This window comes from Ursus arctos, unplaced genomic scaffold, assembly GCF_023065955.2.
Source record: "Ursus arctos isolate Adak ecotype North America unplaced genomic scaffold, UrsArc2.0 scaffold_26, whole genome shotgun sequence".
Lineage (NCBI taxonomy): Eukaryota > Metazoa > Chordata > Mammalia > Carnivora > Ursidae > Ursus > Ursus arctos.
Window position 1 is genome coordinate 22,362,196 of NW_026622941.1, and position 20,036 is coordinate 22,382,231.

At 35.7% G+C, this 20,036-nt stretch overlaps 1 protein-coding gene across 28 annotated transcripts in view; it reads right to left on the bottom strand.

Moving 5' to 3' along the window:
* The window catches only part of SOX5 (SRY-box transcription factor 5), a 964,448-nt gene that overhangs the window by 626,353 nt on the left and 318,059 nt on the right, over positions 1–20,036 (bottom strand). For 4 of the 28 annotated variants that reach the window (XM_057303273.1, XM_057303272.1, XM_026502274.4 and 1 more), the window contains one exon: positions 14,945–15,011. The exons of the other annotated variants lie outside the window; for them this stretch is intronic. The gene's annotated coding sequence lies outside the window, so the exon portion shown is untranslated. The remainder of the gene's footprint in view (positions 1–14,944; positions 15,012–20,036) is intronic. 28 annotated transcript variants of the gene reach the window in all.

The following is a 20,036-nucleotide window of genomic DNA, read 5'->3' on the forward strand; positions in this document are numbered from 1 at the left end:
TCTTAACCACAGTTGAAAACTAAGCAAAAGCTAGCAACAGGATGTGGCAGTAAGGGAACACAGATCTTCTACCCAAAAGGGGAACAGAAAAATTTTGGTGGGAAAAAAGAAAGAGAGAGAGAAAGAAGAGTCGTGACTCAAATTTATGACATTCCTTTCCACTTGGATAATGATTTGCTATTTTTCAACCAGATCTTCAGGATGTAATATACACTTCAAAGCCTTCCCTTACATAAGATTTAAACATATTGTCTAGCTGTTTATCAGAATTGCTCTATTTGTGGACGTGTTTATATCTATTGTTTTGAAGAATAACAAAAACTAATAAATTCCACGTGAGCTCACTGTAAGCCCCCCAGAAGGGCAGTCTGTATCTTTTCTATTTATCACTGAGTCCCCTGTGTGATGATATATGAAATCGTAACCTGATGCATTTACTCTCCCCATTCCATGTATAGTCTTTCTCATCTGGGTCACAAGGAACCAGAGAAAAAATATCTTCTGCTTTTACATATGGAAAATTACTATTTATGTGTAATAGCAAAAGATTTGGGTGTTTGGGGCTCTTTTAATTTAGGGAGAAGGTAGAGTCACAGCGAGAAGAGGCCTCAAAAGCTAATGTGAGGGCCCTGCACTCTTACTGCCACAGGGCACATCTAGACTGAAGAGGTTGGGGTGGGACACAGTGGAAATCCCTTTTCTTTAAGCTCTGAGCAAAATGAGGACTTGTGGCTGGCTTCCCAAATGGCACTCTGTGAGTCAGCAACCTTGCAGCAATCCCATGACAAACTGAAGTAGGGATAAAAGGGTACAGGGGTGGCTGCATACAGGGTCAAGTCTCCAGAAGCTGTGATAACCTGTTTGACCGTCCATAGTATGGGAGTTAGCTGAGGGAAGATGCTGACGGCCTGAAGGGGTCTCCCTGACGGCTGTGATAAAGGGATGCAAAGGAGCCACAGCATGGCCAGGGTGACTGAGGTTGTGAGAGATGCCAGCAGGGATGGATGCCCACGACTGGAGCTCATGACAGGCCAATTGTACAAGTCATTTGCTCCAGTAGAGAACAAGTGAGGGCTGGAAAGCAGACATCACTTCTCATCTTTCCTCTTACCTTGAACAGTTAAACATATCAATATCCATGTCCCAGAACCAAAATGTCAGAGTAATTATTTTATGACCTACAATTAAACCATATTGCAATTTTCGGTCACAACAGCCAATTCTGAGTCATATAGTGAACCCATTAAACTTAGAATCTCTATGTCTGAAAGAATGCCTTCTAATGAAAAAGGTGAAAGCTACTGTCCTCTACATCCAATCATATCTCTGGTAAACCAGGGGGAGAAGTTCAAATGCATGGCTTGGAATAGAGCCCATGCCAGCAGATTGTGCTGGGTAGAAATAACACTAGTCTGTCTAGGTAAGATCAGTGCCAATGGTTCCAACTAAAATTAGAAAAAAGGAGACAGTACCTTGGCTCATGCTTATGTTGGAGACAAGACTCTAACTCCTGCTAAAGCCAAATGATGGCAATTCAATTCCTGCCTGCCAGTTGCAAATCCCTACACTACCACTGCAGTACTATCAAAAGATATTTGCAATCCGGCGCACCTAACGAGAGAGGTGATCTTTTACATTAGTCACTTAATGGGTGAACAACTTAAGTGCTAGCAACTCTAAGGTATGCATGTATTTATTCTGAGACAAGATGGTATTTTCTAAAACTATAGACAGATTGTTGAGAAAAAAAATTAGTAGAACTTTATTAATTTAAGGTAGATAAAGAAAAATCATTAACTTAATTTTAGTGTACAACTAAGAAAAAATATCAAGGACAGAATGACCTCATTCCCTCCACAAAACATCATCAAAAGATCCACAACACTTTTCATGCATTTCAACAAACACAATTTTGCTCGAAGCTCATACATGTCATGAGGCACCATGCCATAGTGGAATGAAAACTGAGCCAGGAATCAGGAAATCTGGGTTCTTTTTCTGGCTCTGTCACTTATTAACTGTGTAAAATGATGCAAAATTTAACCTCTCGGAGCCCCAGTTCCTTGTCTACAAAATCAGTGACTTCGATAGGCATTATCTAGTTCTTAGATTCTGTATTACTCTCTAAATCGTTACTGATTAAATGAAATTTGAAATTTTACATGGTTTTTATAACAAGTCTAAATATTAAGTCCTTCATAAATCCTGGGTTTGGAAATCAAATATATGTAATAGTCAAGGGATTCTGATTCTAATAGTAAAGAATTAAATACTTAAAAAAAAAAATTGATCTACTCCGTGATGGCAATACACACACTCTTAGATACGGACAATGGGACAGTATTTGTGTATATTAGCAGATCCTATAAACTTTTGGCAATTGTCAAAGTCACATAAAGACTGACATCATTTAACATATTCTTTGAAGGAAAGAGTCTACTGCTGCTGGACAGAAGGAACATCTCCAATTAATTCAGATTCAACTTCCAGCTGAATTCAGGAAGCTAAAACTTGGGAGAGGCTTTCAGGTGCGTACTCACCCCAAGGCCTCTGCCCAATTTAATCTGCTTTTCATTCTACATAGGTAAGACAATTGTACTATTGCCCCTCTCTCCCCAGGATTTTCAAGCAATCTACAGAATTTTACTCAAACCACCCTAATGCTCAAAATACTAACTAATGCCTCAATAGAGCAGCAGAACTTGGCTCCTCCCCGGAGTGGAACCCAGACTGAGAAGCAGACCTCCAGTCTTCCTGGTTCGTGCTGGACTATCAAAGAACCATCTGCATCAAAGACAATTCATAACTTATAAATGGGATCAATAGGATAATCACTTCCCTGGCTGTCAGCAACTGGAGTTCTGGTTTTATTTCTGGCACTAACTCTTCGGATTCTGGGCAAGTCCTACAACCACTCTGTTAAACGTTATTGATAATGATGCTTCCTGAGTACAGGCACTGTAAGACTTATGTATTCCCAAGTCCCAAAAATGCTTCCACTCTATATTGTGCATTAGTGTGGAAGGAAAATCTATACTTTATCTACTTTTAAGTCACAGACCCTTTTGGAAGATCTGATAGAATCAAGTGATCTGTATCCTTTCCTCATAAAAAAAATGCACCTGAAAAACCTTATATACAAGAATTTCATGTAAATATGGGGGGGGGGGTCTCTGATGCTAGAAGGAGTTTCACAAACTCAGGTGAACACCCTGGTCTAGAGTACAAATTCTTTCTGTACTTATTAGCTATACGATTATGGAAACACTGAATCTGACTTTCTTCATCTATAAAAACATAGATAATGAAATCAATTTCTCTGCCTACATCTTGTAACTACGTGGAACATGAAATTTTTGAATATGAATGTGTGAAAACAATCTACATAGAACTCTGTGCAACTCTACGTTGCTATTGTTCCCTCACCCTAGTCCTTCAATGCTGTCACAGAGCATTCATGAGTACTGCCCCCACCCCACTGGCACCGTCAAGCTTGGGGAGATGTGAGTCACCAGACCTGCGTCTAAAGTAAGAATCTGGACTCTCAGAGTCCAACTGACTGGATGCTCAGAGTACTGTGCCTCTGCCCCCTTTCTAGCTTTTGTCTGATTACCGATCTCTTCACACACATTCGCTGAACTGAATACACTGGCTCTGTCTACTGTCCCTGGAAATATTTTCATAAGCTGGAGTTGTATACCTACCAGAATACACTTGGTCCTTCATTGACATTAAATCTTGATCTTCACTTGAGTGCTTAAAATTATTGTCGTTGGGCTCTATACTCGACATTTTTGCTCTCCTCCATTGGTGTGAATAATTAGAAACCATATTGCTAAGATCATTATCTCTATTTTATTGGAAAATAGACTAGCAAATGCAAAGATATAGTAAGTACCCTCAAGGCTTACACAGTGTGTGACAGAGCCAGTTAACAGAATAAGACCCCATTCACAATGCTACGTACTTGTCCCTCTATTACAATTTTTCCTTTCTTCTTAGAGCCCAGTGATTACCCTCTTAGACAGCAAACTCTTTATGATAATAAAGAAGGATGGATAATACATGCATACATCTTACTTAAGGCATACATTTTATTTTTTATTTTTTCAATTTAGTATTTCACTTTGAAATTATTTCATACTTAAAAACATTGCAAAAATACTAGAGTTCCCAGCTTCCTCACATATTAACATCTTACAAAACTACAGCCCCATTACCAAAGCCAAGAAATTAACATTAATACAATACAACTGGCTGATCCACAGACCTTATTGAGATGGCAACAACTGTCCCACTAATGTCCTTTCTTGGCCCATGAGCCAATATTTAGCTGTCACGTCTTCTTAGTCTCTTTCTATTCGAGACAATTTCTCAGTCTTTCTTTGTGTTTCATGACCTTGACACTTCTTAAGAATACTGCTGAGTTATTTCATAGTATATCCCTTAATTTGAGTTGTCTGATATTTCCTCATGATAAAATTCTTATTATGCATTTTTGGCAAGAACATGACAGGAACGATTTTTCGTGCCTTTCTCAGTGAATCATAGGAGTGGCACATGATGCCAATACATCCCATTACTAGTGATGTTGACTTTGCTTGTTTTATGTGGTGCCTGCCAGGTTCTTCCACTGAAAAGTTACTATGTTCACTTTTGTAATTAATATGCATTTTAAGAGGAGATATTTTAACACATTGTAAGTATCCTATTTATCATCATATTTTCACCACTAATTAACTATCTAGTGGTGACTCTTACCTGAAAAGATTATTACTGTGGTGTTTACCAGATGGTGATTTTCTATTTCCATCATTTTCTATAGTTGTTAACTGTAGTCTACTCTTATAAAAAGAGTTTTTTCTCTCCCACGCTTATTTACTTACTCAACCCTTTTTATAGTATCACAAACTATATTGAGTATAATTCAACACTACCATGATTTTTTTCTTGCTCAAATGTCCTAGATGTGGTCATCAGGAGCCACTTCACGTTGGCTCATGTGTCTTTTCAAAGCGTTTCCATCACTTTATAGTCTTTCCTTCCTTTCTTGCACCACAAGATGTTCCAGTTTCTCATCATATACTTTTCCTATTCGAGTGCTAGAAACATCCCCTTCTATAGGGATTATTGGTTTCTTTTATTTAAGAATGGTATTTAGAAACCAAAATCTAGGTACTAATTGTGCTCATCACTATTGAGGTTATTATTGCTTCTAGGCCTCTCAGTAGATAGCGGTAGGGGATATATAAGTGCAAGCACACACACACACACACACACACACACACTCACACACACACATTTCTTTATTTTTATGTCTGTATATCTGTGATACATACTTTGAATATATATATATATACACGCACACACACACATACCATGACTTCCTATTGATATCTCAGATTCCAATTCAACACCACAGGGTTTGTTCTAGCCCTCTTCATTTCTTTTACAGTGAGAAAAATAGCCATCACTATCCACAATCTTACGACACATTTATGGCAGCTTCAGAAATGTTAACTCTGACCCCTACAAAAAACAGAATCATTAATCTACATCATGTGAAAACAAATTTTCTAATTGGAGTACAATAGTTACTTTTTTTTTTTTTTTTAAATCTTAGGGTATAAAGTCGGTTTGGCAAAGTTACTTAAATTAGCTCTTTTCCCCCCACCACATTCATTTGTAATTCTTACAAATATAGTTAAGTTTGCTAGATATTTTTGTTTGTTTGTTTGTTTTTCATGTGGGGCTCCCTGAACACCCTGGTTCATTTTAATTATTTATTTATTTTTGAGTATGTGAAACATTAACACAGTTCCAAAAATCAGAACTACACAAAAATAAATAGATAGATGGATAGATAGCACTCATATCACCCGATCTACCCTATTTCTCAGTCCCCATTTGTTGAACCCAACCCCTTATGTAAGTAACTAATTTCATGAGTTTCTAGTGTTTCTTTCCTAGCTGTTTGCCCCCATTAGCATATATACATATATTTTTTTACTTCCCTTTCATTTTAGGTAATGTACTTCTGTACCTTTTATACTTGGCAGTATAGCCTGAAAAATTATATCTATTCACACTTTTTACAATTACATGGTAACTCATCATATGGAGATGCCATAGTGTATTAGCACGTATATTCAGCTACTCTCCTATGCATGAACATTTAGGTAGTTTTTAATATCCTACTATTATAAACAATGCCACAATCAATAACCTCGAGCTTGTGATTTTCATACTGTTGAAGGTGTGTCTTCAGGATAAATTCCTAGAAATAGGATTATTGGGTCAAATTGTATGTATATGTAAATTTGTTAAATATTGCCTAATTCTTGTCCAAAGGATTTGTACCAACTTTCATTCCCATTAGCAATGTATGAGAATAAAGCCTGTGTTTTTATCTCTTCTCCCGTATCATTTTAGGACAGATGCTGAGCAGCATTTGAGTGGTTGAGTTATGTTTACATCTTCTCTCTGACTATAGATATTACCTAACCATGGTGCTAATAATCAAAGAAAAGGTTTACATAAATGTAAAGGAAGAAGAACAGAAAGAACAAAGAGCTGGAAAAATCACTCCAAAAAAATGGTTGCCTTTGATCACAACAGCTTGGGATAGAAGTATATAGCTTAGTATCTTCACTTTGAAAGCTCAACAAACCGAGATTCTACAGTAATTTTCCCACGGCCAAGATTAAGCCCTGCACCCTTCATGCCCCCAAGTGCCAAACCAATATTACAACTGGCACACGGTAGTATGGTTATCTGCTTACATGTTTGTCTGACATTAGACTTTATTGGTCAACATGTTTATCTCAACTCCTAGCACATATAACATGGATGAAATTTTGTTAAAAGATCTTTAACAGGAAAAGAAACACTTCTTCAGTCCTTCCTCTATGCCACAGAACATCCCACATGTTTTACATCTATTATCTCATTTCATCCTGATAATAATCATACAAAGTTGGTTTTAGTATCACCCCATTTTAGAGCTGAGAAAACAGACTTGGAGAAGACACATAACTAGTCTAAGGTGATATATTATGGGGAAAAAAAAAAACCCAGCTTGGGATTTGAGTAGGATTTGAACTGAGGTCTGTCTTTATTCTAAAGCACATCCTGCTTACCTTTCTCCTGGATGGCAGTTGGAAATAGAAGCTTCCGGATGCACCTTCCATCACACTTACATAAGCACGTTTTATTCTGCCTACTGTGAGGCCAGAGCTAATTCTATATTAAGGATTTCAGGCCAGTGTGTCACAATTAAGAAGGAAAGGAAAGGTGGTGGTTTAAATGGTTTCCGAATAGACTCTGAAAAAGCTTTCTGAGATTTTACCTTTTGGCAAACAAAGCTTTGGCTCCTCTGATCCATGCACACATTTATTATACCCTTGTGACTGTGGTTTATGTACAAGCATCTTATTTAAAAGGGTTTTTAAAAGACTGAAATGTGATTTCCTTTCTGACAGCAAAGGAAAAATAAAAAGATGTTCTTTGCCCTCCTGTTCTAATCTGTGTTTGGAAGTCAAGTCTGCAGTTCCCAGAACTCTATCACCAGCTTGTTACATTTCCATAAATCTGTCTAAGAATACAACACTGCTCACCCAAAAAGAAATGTAATATAAACTGTAAAACACATGCACAGGATACCTGAATCCAATTCACCCTCATTTTGTATATAAGTGAAAATAAAGCGATGCTTTAACTCTTAGAAATGACAATATCGCGTTATTTAGATAAGTGCCACCAAATTATTATTGAAATTCTGATAGCATTTGCCTTACTGGTAAAAGAAAATTACCTGTAATGCATAGTTTAAATAATTACTTTTAAACAAAAGCTTCTTTTCTGCATTGCTTATTTATCTTTTGAGACCAACTCAGCAGGGCTATGTATTCTATTAAAATTGCCTTCAGACTGCTAATGGCAGGGCGTCTGTTAGCACAGGAAAAGTGATGGCAGTTTGACTCCTATTCCTAATATTGGGAGTTAGTCCAGACACTTAAGAGCCAGAACTCTGCTGTGCATTTGACTATGTTATCAACACTTTACTTGCTAATGATACTAGTGACAGCATTTCAATATGATGGGTCAGACTTAAATAGGAAAGCTTATAATTGTGCTTACAGAACCAAAGAAACTCCCTCCCCCCCCCCAAAAAAAATCCCTTTTATCAGCAGATCAGCTGGTGTTAAGCTTCATGACTGGGAATTATTTGGTAAGCTTCTGTCCAATATTTTTTTTTTTCCTTCTCTACTTTCCACCTTGAATGGGGAGCCTCCGTCAGCACCTGATATCTCCTCGTTCAGAAAATGACAACTGAAAGCCTTCCTGTGGCGCAACTGTGTGCCAACTACACAGCAGAAGGTCACACTGATGACTCCCCTGTGGCTTTTATTTTCCCCAGGGAAATCCTCAGCCAGGGCTGACTGCTTGCCAAATATGCTGAGTGCCACAAACCAGCAGTGCTAAGAACCCCCCATCTTTCTTGATGGGAAGCAGGAAGCAACTGTGCTGAACACCTGTGTCAGCTCCTGTTCCTGGGGACACCCCAGGCAAGCACTCATTCAGCATTCAGGGATAGGGCTCCCCTCCTCTAACTGGCACTTCTGTCCAAAAACTTCTCAGTAGTCATATGATAATAGTTATGTTCGTCAGATCTCTATAACATCGGCGTGTTTAACTACCGTGAAGGAGGATGATTTAAATCATTCGTGAGTTAAATATTTTACTCGATGTGTCTACGGGGAATCAGCACAATGAACGTACTTCCTGTTATTGTGCAAGTAAAAACAACATTCTCCATCACTTCCTTTTATAGCTACTCCAACCAACTTGAGGAAGACGAGACTCGGTCTGAGTTGAGGAAAAGGCATGATGCCATCGAGAGACAAGATCTAAATCAGTCTTTTTCCTGTAACTGACAGAGAATAACATGGTCAGTTCAACCAGGGAAAATTCTAGTCAAGTATGGGATGGAGAAAAAGTCAGGCAATATAAACAAAAGAGTGCCTGCCACAGGTGAAGACTCAGTAAGAATATATGAATGAATGAATGAATGAATGAATGAATGAACAATCGAATGAATGGACTCTGAAACAATTTTCAATACTTCAAAACAAATTCCACAATGCAGAAATGATTATATTCTATTGAGCCTATAAATCCTATTTAGTGTTTACTATTTGCAGATCACTCAGGCTGGGCCTGTGCAGAGATTAAAAATAAATAAATGAATAAATAAATCAAAGCCGACTTCAGAACCACACAGCTTGTCAAGCAGCAGAACTACAATTCAAACTTCAGAGTTTCTTGTATTTTGACTATTCCATTTGATTTTCTTCAAAATTCCACATGATATTCAGACCCTTAGTCTTTCAGGATATTCCCTCAGCCTGGATTGCCCTTCTTCCACAGAAGAGGAAATTTTCCTGTCAAGTTGAAATTCATATAGCTTCATCCTCAACTTTCCTGCCATGTTCCAGAATCTGTGCATGGATACTTCTTCAATATATCAATGCTGGCATCTCAAATGTTAAGACTCTCAAAACAATCTTGTCTCTCCACTAATAAAAATATAAGTAAATAAGTAAAAACAACTACCTTTGTAGATTTCCCACATCCACAATTTGCATGACTGTTATTTCAGTTACTCAAGATTTAAATTCATCCCTTATTGCTCTAGTAAGTCAAAAGCTATTGATCCCACCTTTGAATTTCTGCTTGTAGCTGTCCCCAGGTGTTTTTATCTAGGCCCTGGCTTTCTGGATCTCTTGCTTGATGACGGTGTTGCTATCCTCTTTCCCCCTTGTAACCTCTCCCCTTTCAGTCAACCTCTTACTGCCACCATATTAATTAATTAGTACGAGGCACAGACCTAATCATCACATCAAACAAATCAGCAAAAATTTTCTGTAACTTCCCAAGTCATGTTGAATTGAAAGTGAAATCACCAAAGTAAGAGTCAAAGTCCTCTTTATAGACTTGGAATTGTAACGTCTCTTTATGTTGTAAGGAGCTCAACACATCTTTATAGTCGTTATTCCCCTTTTGTATTCCTTGTGCTACATGCAAAGTTACTCAAGCCCAAAGAGACACTTCAGACAGCAGGACCTTAAATATATACTAGGTAATCCGCCCCCCTCCCCCTGTATCTAACGTCTCTGCTAGGAAAATCACATGCATCCTTCAAGACCCAGCTCAAGTACCCACTTGCCTAGGAAACTTTCTTTCTCTTCCCTATGAACCCACATAGAATGTTACACTGTAGCTCTTGTGTAGTCCTTATGACATTATATCTCACATTATAATATTTAGTATTGGATCTTCAATCTAAATTCATTCAACATGTGCTATAAGCAAAGCACTTTGAAAGGTGTGTTAGGGTTATAATAGAGAACAAAACAGATTTCATTCTCATCAAAAAGCAAAGAGAAAAGAGTCTTTTGAAAAAAAAAAGTGTGATGGGGGATGGAGAGTCATTCATGCGGTTGAATGAACTCAGGGACCAAATAAGATAATGACTAAAAATTGTCATTTGGATTTAGTGTGATGGAAGTAACTGATACCAAGCAAGACTTGGCATGATAGAAGTGAAGAGGATTGGGGAGTGGGTGGGAAGAAAGAAAACGGATACAGGAAGTTGAAACTTGAGGGAAACATGTATATGAAGGGAGTGGTAGCTGGAGGAAGAAGTAGGATCAAAGGGAAGTTTTTGTCAATTTATTTATTTTAAGGTGGGAAACTTGAGCACCTGTAAATATTAAAGCTTCCAAATAAAGAAGCTGAAGCTACTAGGCAAAGAATCAGCATTTCTGAAACTGCTGAAAAGAAGTGAGGCGTAAGCATAGGTGGAGGAACTGGCCCTTCTGGGAGAAGGAAAACCTCCTCCACTGCCTTTGGCAGAAAAGGACCTGAATCACCCCCAGGTTCAAGGAGAATTGCAGGTGTCTATGTGAAGTTGAGGTAGGCATGTCCTCTCCTTCAATATATAATTCAAAAAATTATTTATTTATTTCTCATTTAATCATAAAAGTGATTCTTATAATTAAAAAGGAAAGATTTTGAATAAAAATTTTCAAATATTATATATATATATGTTGCATGAATATTCTGAGAGCCAAATGATGGAAATCTAAGCTAAGATACAAGCTTAGTTATAGTTTTAAAATAGTTTATTATTGTATTGATTTAAAGGTTTGAAAACTTTATAGCAAACCATTATTTGGCAGCTGGAAAATGCTGCCACAAGACTGATAACAATCTAAATTCCTTTTTTCATACTCACTTTGATCTTTTACAGGATAGTAAGGATAATTTTAGAAACAACTCTTCCTTTCAAGTATCAATAGTATCTTCTCTGATAATTTTTATGAAAATATGGAGATTTTCCTCTATTATTTATATGAAATAATCTCCCTTATTTTCTCATTTATATTAAAAATGGCCACTTCTAGTGTAGATGACTCTTAATTCAACCATTTTTATTTACCATCTAGTATGTACACACTGGCTTAACAACTGCAAAAGAACTGCAGAGATAACAGTAACAGTATGCTTCTCCCATGAGAAGCAGTGTTGATCACTTCTAGGCAAACATGTCAAAGACCCCAAGTCAGCTGCTAAGTTTCAGAACTGGTTCCAGAATTTATGCCCTCTAAATCCTACTAAGTTTTTTTTTTTTTTTTTAATATATACTCCATGTTTCCTCTTCATACATAGTCTAACAGATCACGTGATAATTGTAATAAAACTATGACATAATTTCAAGGATCTTCCCATACAAATAGAAGGTAAAATTCATGACTTGTTTGTGGACTTATACAAAGCTATGTAGTTTTGGTTGAAATTATAAATGACAAACAAATGGGAAAATCAGTATGCAAAGCAACAATCAGATGCACATAATTTTTAAATATTACATATCATTGTCATTAATGTCCCTATTATAAAACAATAAGTTATTATACACTGCCAAAAAACATGATTCAAATTCAAAAGAATTATGCAAATTAAGAACATGGAAAAGAAAAATGAGAGCTGCACTATTTAACATTAGCTCCTGGAACACAATCATCAGTCAATATCCTGATCAGATAATGTTGCCCTCATTGTTGTTAATTTAAGCCTATTTTCATTCATAATTTATATTCTGTATCTAAAGAGAAAATTTTAAAATCCTTTACATATACCCAGTAAGTCTGAGTGATCCTTAAAACATGTGAGCCACATCCCTTATTGGCTAAAATCCCTTTAACGATTCCCATCTCACTCAGAATGACAGTCAAGGTCCTACCTCGATCTACCCGGCTTTCTATGATAGATACCACATCATCCTTCACATTCTCAGCTCTTACTTGTCCACTCCTTAATCTTTCCCTGCCACATTGCCTTTCTCGGCAACCTTTCAATATACCAAGTATAAGGAGTGTCTCTTCACCCATTTATATCTATTTGGTTCCCTCTCTCCACTTAGATTTGTGTTTCATAGTCTCCTTAGCAGAAACACCTTCCTCAGACATAATATCTGAAATAGTCTCCCATCATTCTCTATTTACTCTGCTTTATTTATTTCTTAGTATATATCCCCATTAAAATATACAGTTGACTCTTGAACAGCATGGGTTTGAACAGCATGGGTCCACTTATACATAGGTTTTTTTACAGTACAGTACTATAAATGTATTTTTTTCTTCCTTATGATTTTCTTAATAACATTTTCTTTCCTCTAGCCTACTTTATTGTAAGAATACAGTATATAATACATGCAACATACAAAATATGTGTTAGTTGACTGCCGATGGTACTGGTAAGGCTTCTGGTCAAGAGTAGACTATTAGTTAAGTTTTGGGGGAGTCAAAAATTATACACAGATTTTCAACTGCATGGGCAGTTAGCACCCCAAACCCCTACATTGTTGAAGGGCCAACTAGATATTTAAATCTTCACTTTATGTTTTCTTCCTCTAGAATAAAAGCTTCAGGAGCATAAGAACTTCTGTTGCATGAATGAAAGAAAGAATGAATAATCATCTTTCCATTTCATCCACCTGAATAGGAACCTTCTCCAGAGAAACAACAATCAAAAAAAAAAAAAAAAAAAGGAAAACAAAAAATTTAAAGTTCTCAATTTCTTCAAATATCAGTACAATCCAAAGTCAAGTATTAGTATCAATTAGTATTAATTGTATTTTCTATAAATTATAAATTGATGGACATGGCAAATGATGATATTTTATGTGTGTGCACAATGTTGTGTGCAGAATTGTAGTATTCCATAATCTGTAAGGCAGCAAAATTCAGTAGGGCCTGCATCATGTCAAGAAACACAGAATTACCTCTGTTACTATTTCATATGACAGTGGGTGGCAATTTAGGTTTGCAAAATAGGTAGACCGAATTGGATTCTATCTACCAAGACTCTACGCTCTGTGAGATGTTTGTCCTTTCCTTCTTGATTCTGCTTCCAAACATGCAAAACTCAACAAGTATATTCAATTTAAGGTCAATACTTACATTTCAGCTGGATGCCAAGAAAACCTACCACTCTGGGCTTCAATTTTTTTTTTAATGTTTAGTTTAATAATATTTATCAACTGAACATTTGGAAATGTTTACCACCAGAAAACTCTTTATGAAAGCATTGTCCAAAGGAAATCTCAAAACTGCAAGAATCAGTGAAGTCACACTCACAAACCCAATCAGTTAAACATATCATTCTAAATACATCTTTTCTGCAGGACTCTTACCTAAGTTAGCCAAGAACAGAAAGTTGAGCATATGCATTGCGTCAAGATATACTTGAAATTATCTCTCCTTCAAGCTGGAGGCTGGTGTTCTCTCAATACATAACAATAATAATCTGTCTGGTCTCTAATGCTAATGCTAAGAAATAACGAAATCCCTGAATCATCCAGGCAGAACTTTAAGCTTAGCTCCTTTCTGAATAAGCTTTTTTACTAGAAGAGATGTGATCAGACTGAAGGACAAAAGCATCTAACCCTCTGTGTGATGAAAACAAAAAACCCAGTGGAAGTTGCTGTATAAGAAACCTGGATATGGAGGCGTTAAGTTAAACTTCAGGAGAGTTGTGGATGTGATAGGCGTGGCGGAGAGGTGAAGGATCTCCAAGCTTCTATAAATAACTAAGCAATTGTACTGAGAGATGTAATCACTGTTCAAGACAACTGGGAGACCTCTCTGAAGCAGGAGATGAACACGAACCCATTAGTCACTCATGGGGACACTCAGGGCAATGGAGACCCCAAAGGCCGGTGTGGCTTCAGCATACCAAGGAATGTGACTAACACTAAACCTTTCACAATGGTGACAAATGCTCATAGCAGACCCTTTGACAGTCAGGATCTTTCCATTTACATAGAAATTGTATTTTAATTAACTTTCATTTTACACATGGTAGTCAACATTCAGTAGTTAAAATTAGTGTAAGCAAACAGATTGACTCTAAAGTGTCAAGAGCTTTTAGAGTTAGCTCCAAGCCCAGAGAATATAGCAGAAAAGAAAGGAAACGATTTTCACGACCTAAGTGTTATTACAACTACTTAATATTACTAGAATTCCTTAATAACATTTTATACGTATAAAGTTTTGATTCTGGGAAAGTTATTAAGAAATCGTCATTCAAGAACAATTTCTGTGAGAACAATAGAAATCAGGGTATTCATATAACTTATTAGGTAAAAAATTTTCTTCTAGTCCTGAAAATTTATTTTTAATTATTTTTTTAATCTTCAAATCCTAAAAATATGATACCCAAATTCTGGACTTCTCATATAAAGCTGTTAGTCATGATTTGCAAAACTGAGAACATACCAAGTAAGCATGTCCAAGAAATAAACAAGTGGCAAGAGACTTGAGAACTCTAGAATTGACGGCAAAAGAATGATAGCAAATGATAATGCAAAAGTCCTGACCTGCTGAGTCTCCCAGTCCAATCTCTCCCACTCCTGATGTCCTTGATGTTATCTATTTCTTGCAAAGCTAAAAAAAAATAAAATAAATAAAACTAAATTAAAAAAAGGAAAGAAAAGTAGTGAGAAATCAAAGTAATTTCAAAATAGGTGAAAAAATCGAACATCATAGAGTTAAAGAAAGTTTCTACTACAAAACTTTGGAAGAAATATTAGATAATTTCATCGTAACAACTTTTTCTAGATCAGATTCACAGCCACATAGTCAGATGCATAAGACTGTGCCAGTTAGTGATTGATGAATGAATAATGAATGAACAACTAAAAAACAAATTTTATAAATGACAGTCAAGGTACAATGAGAGCTGAAATATAAAAATGTGAACCAGTTATTTTGGAGCTGTATGAAATAAATCACTTTTAAAAATCTTTATGTTATGAATTCATTCATATAAGCACATGCATGAATATGAACCCTGGGCCTAGTTTTATAGAGAAAAACAATTGTAATCTTCTTTATATTCCTTGATGGTTAATTTAAAATACACTTATAAGGCAAGTACTATGGCACTTTGGAAAACATCCTAATGGGCACTAAGATTTATTAAATACAAACTATTACTTATCAGGGCATAGTGCTATGTTATACTAGGACAGTAAGTTGTATAAGAATAAAAGTTTACAAACTCGCTGGATAATTTCTAGGTTAAAAACAGCAAAATAAAAGCAGAAATACCTTATTTATACCCAGTTGCTCTTTCATAGTCATACCCCTGTGTCATAAAGACCAGGTTTGTGTTTGGGGGGTTTGGGGGCTTTTGTTTTGTTTTGTTCTTATAGAGGAAAGGTGGCGGGGAGAGAGACAATCTTAAGCAGGCTCCACTCCCAGTGCAGAGCAGGGCTCCATCTCACAACCCTGAGGTCATAACCTGAGCTGAAATCAAGAGTCCAATGCTTACCTGACTGAGCCACCCAGGCACCCCAAAGACCAGGGCTTAATCATTAGTCCTATGACAGAAGAGCTATATGTTTTTGGAAATTTATCAAACCTCTTGGAGGCCTATTTTCTTGACCTATAAAATGGTTTTGTCATTTTGTCATGAATCCAGAAATCTCCCAAAATCAATACATATAACTATTTTATCATGATTTTATTATTTACTTATGGATGTAGAATAATTTTTATAAGGATAAGTTCATCACCTATTCTACCTTTTTAAGCTTTGGCCCCGAAAATGTTCAGTTCAATCGTTTCAAAATGTTTAAGCATGTATTAATGATTTTTGTGACATTGCAACATGATTATTATATTGTATAAATATGAATTATATAAATTTTCTGCCCTGGGATGGTGTCATCAACTGGATTATGTAGCCAGTATTTTAAAAAGACTTAAAAATTATACTTGTAGGTAAACAGAATTCTACTTCTAGAATATTGGTCTAACACACTATAATCACAGGTTTGGAGGTGATCTAGGCCCAGACTACTTGCATAACTTTTGATTATTAGTTTATAAAGACTTTTCATTTTTAAAAGCCTCAATAATTTTGGGTGACTTCTAAAGTACCTAAATTCTTTTAAAGCATATAAAACAGTAAAAAGAAATAATACACCAAGACCTGCTGGGATTTATCCTAGGAATATAAAATTGGTTTAACATTTAAATATCAAATAATGGAACATATTATATTAATAAAATATAAAATCATACAATTATTCAATAGATGTGAATAACATTTGATAAAAATCCAACACCTTTTCATGATAAAAATACTCAACAAACTAGCAATAGAAGAAAACTGCCTTAACCTAATACAGAGAGCATCTACAAAAAAACCACAACTACCATACTTAATCGTAAAAGACTGACTGGTTTCCCCCCAGATCAGGAATAAAACAAGGATGTCCACTCATACCACTTCTATTCAGCATTGTACTGGAGATTACAGCCAGGTTTGTTAATAAAGAAAAAGAAATAAAAACTATCCAGATTGAAAAGGAAGAAATAAAACCATTTGTAGATAACATTATTTTTATTTAGAAAATCTAAAGGAATTCAGTAAAAACACTATTAGGAAGGAAGGAAAAAAGGAAGAAAGAAAGGGAGAGAGAGAGAGAAAGAAAAAGAAATCTGGTCTTTGCTCCTGATTCCTGGCACAGAGCTTCAAAACTTTGGGATTCACTGAGTGATAGGTATGCCTTTGTTATGCTTATGACTTGACTCCTGACAGAGTCCCTAGATAGCTTCAGGATGGGAGAGGTTGTAAAAAAAAAAGCAATCATGTGATTTGAGGACTGGAACTTTTCAGGACCCTACCACCCCAGACTCTGAGGAGAGGAGAGGGGCTGGAGATTGAGTTTAATCACAAGGTTAATGATTTAATCAATCATGCCTATGTAATGAAACCTCAAGAGAAGCTCTAAGCAATGAGACTCAGAGAGCTTCCTGGTTGGTGAACGTATTGATGTATGGGAGTGTGGCACACCCTGACTCCACAAAAACAAAGTCCTGTGCTCAAGACCCTTCCAGACTTGTCCTGGGTATCTATTCATCTGAGCTATTCATTTGAAGCCTTAATAATAAAACAATAATAATAAGTATAGCAGTCCCATGAGTTCTATAAGTCATTCTGTGAATTACTGAAGCTGAAGGAGTGTTGTGAGAAATCCCAAATTTGTAGCCAATTCTGCCAGGCAGAATTACCCAAAGTCTGGGGACCCTACTTGCAGTTACCTTCTGAAGTAAGGGCAGTCACTGGGGACCGTACTCTAATTTCTGGGATCTGATGTTAATTCCAGATACTGTCAGATTGAACTGAATGATAAGACACCCAGTTGACATCTGAGAATTACTATTGGAACACAACAGTCTTTTCAACAAATGGTTTGGGGAGGACTGGATATCCATATGCAAAAGAATGGAATCGGATCCCTACCTCAATACCATGCAAAAAATTAACTCAAAATAGATATCATTAAATGTAAGAGTTAAAACTATAAAACTCTTAAGAGAAAGCACAAATATTCATAACCTTGAGTTTGGCAATGGTTTCTCAGACACAACACCAACAGGTAAGACAAGTAATAAAAAAAATTGATAAAATGGATTGGATCAAAATATAAAACATTTGTGCTTCAAAGTACACAATCAAGAAAGTATCGAGCGCATTTTTGTCTCGGGAGCAATAAAAAAAATAAAGCAAAAAGACAACCTACAGAATGGGAGAAAGTATTTGCAAATCATATACCTGATAAGGACTTATATCCAGAATATATAAAGAACTCTTTCAACTCTATAATAAAAAGTTAAACAACCCAATTAAAAAGGGGCAAAGAATCTGAATAGGTATTTCCCCAGCGAAGATATATAAATGGCCAATTAATACATGAAAGATACTCAACATCATTTAGCCATTAGGAAAATGCAAGCCAAGACCACAACGATATACCACTTCACATCCACTAGGATGACTAATAAAAAAGGATATGTAATAATAAGTGCTGATGAGATTGTAGAGAAATTGTACATCAAATGTAGGAATGTGAAATTCTGCAGGTGCTTTGGAAAATAGTTTGGCAGTTTGTAAAAGGTTATAGAGTTACTATATGACCCAGCAATTTCACCTCATATACATACACAAAAGAAATGAAAAATATGTCTGTCTATATAAATATTTGTACATGAACGTTTATAGCAGCAATATTTATAAGCCAAAATGTGGCAACAACTTAAATGTCCATCAACCGATGAATGAATAAACAAAATTTAGGTATATCGATACAATGGAATATTATTCAGCCACAAAAGGAATAAAGCACATGTTACAACATGCATGAACCCTGAAAAGATACCAAAAGAAAGAAGCCAGTAACAAAAGACCGTATATTGTATAATTCCATTTAAGAAATGCTCTGAATAGGTAAATCTATAGAGGCATAGAGACATTATTAGTGGTTACCTAGAGTTACAGAGGAAGCAGATTTGGAGTGGGGAGTTATTGTTAATGAGTATGGATTTTTGTCAGATTAAAATGTTATCAAATTATATTGTGATGATATTGAACAACTCCTTGAATTTAATAAAAAACACTGAATTGCATGCTTTAAATGAGTAAAGTATATAAACTATAACTCAACAAAAGTTTTTAACAAATTACATAGTATAAAACAAAGACACATTAATACAATTTTGTTCCCATTTTTAAAAGGAAAATTACCCACATCTGCCTTGAAAGAAATCAAACCATGTTAAGATAACACAAAAGAAATCTTCTATTTTGATAGCCTATTTCTTGACAGATAACATTAATGCCAGGCCAAGTTTAAATACCAACAATAAATTAATAGGAAGATATTCTACTTTAAACTAGTCTTCAGAGATTAGTCTTTCAACAGAGTTCAAGTATTATAATACAATCCAAGTACAAATGTCACTTAATCAGCACTGATACTGAAGGGAAAAATTTATTAATCCAAACTATGGCAATAATTCAGAATGCAATTCATTAAAAGTTGGAAATCATATAGATACTTTAGTGATTTTAGAATTCTCTACTTAAGAATGACTGTTATAAAATTTTAGCTGCCAAACAAAACTAGGTAAGTATATGAGGAAACATATACTTTAAAAATACCAAATTTCAGTGACATAAAATTGAAGTTTCCCAATACTACCTATTTAACTTTTAATTTTAATATAAATTCATTAAAAAATAGAGGCTACATTAGCCTGTAAGACTATCTTACATTTACCCAATCTCATAACGGTAAGAGTGATATGATTAAGCAACTTGATCCATTCCAGTTATACAACCTACAGTGGCTAATCTCTTTATTTAATATGTGTTTGACTATTCATGTATATTTTCTGCTACTGAAATTTAAATAAGGTTCCCTTCCCTTCTCTAAAGAGGGTGCTCACATTGCTTTGACTTAATTTGGGGATTTGCTGAATAACAGCCATCTATTCACTCATCTATTCCACAAAAAAGTGACTATGTACTTATCATCAGATATTGATTATGTTATAAGGCAAAATACAGAGATAAACAGTACATGTGTTTTGGGATTATCTAGAATTGACTATGAGTTC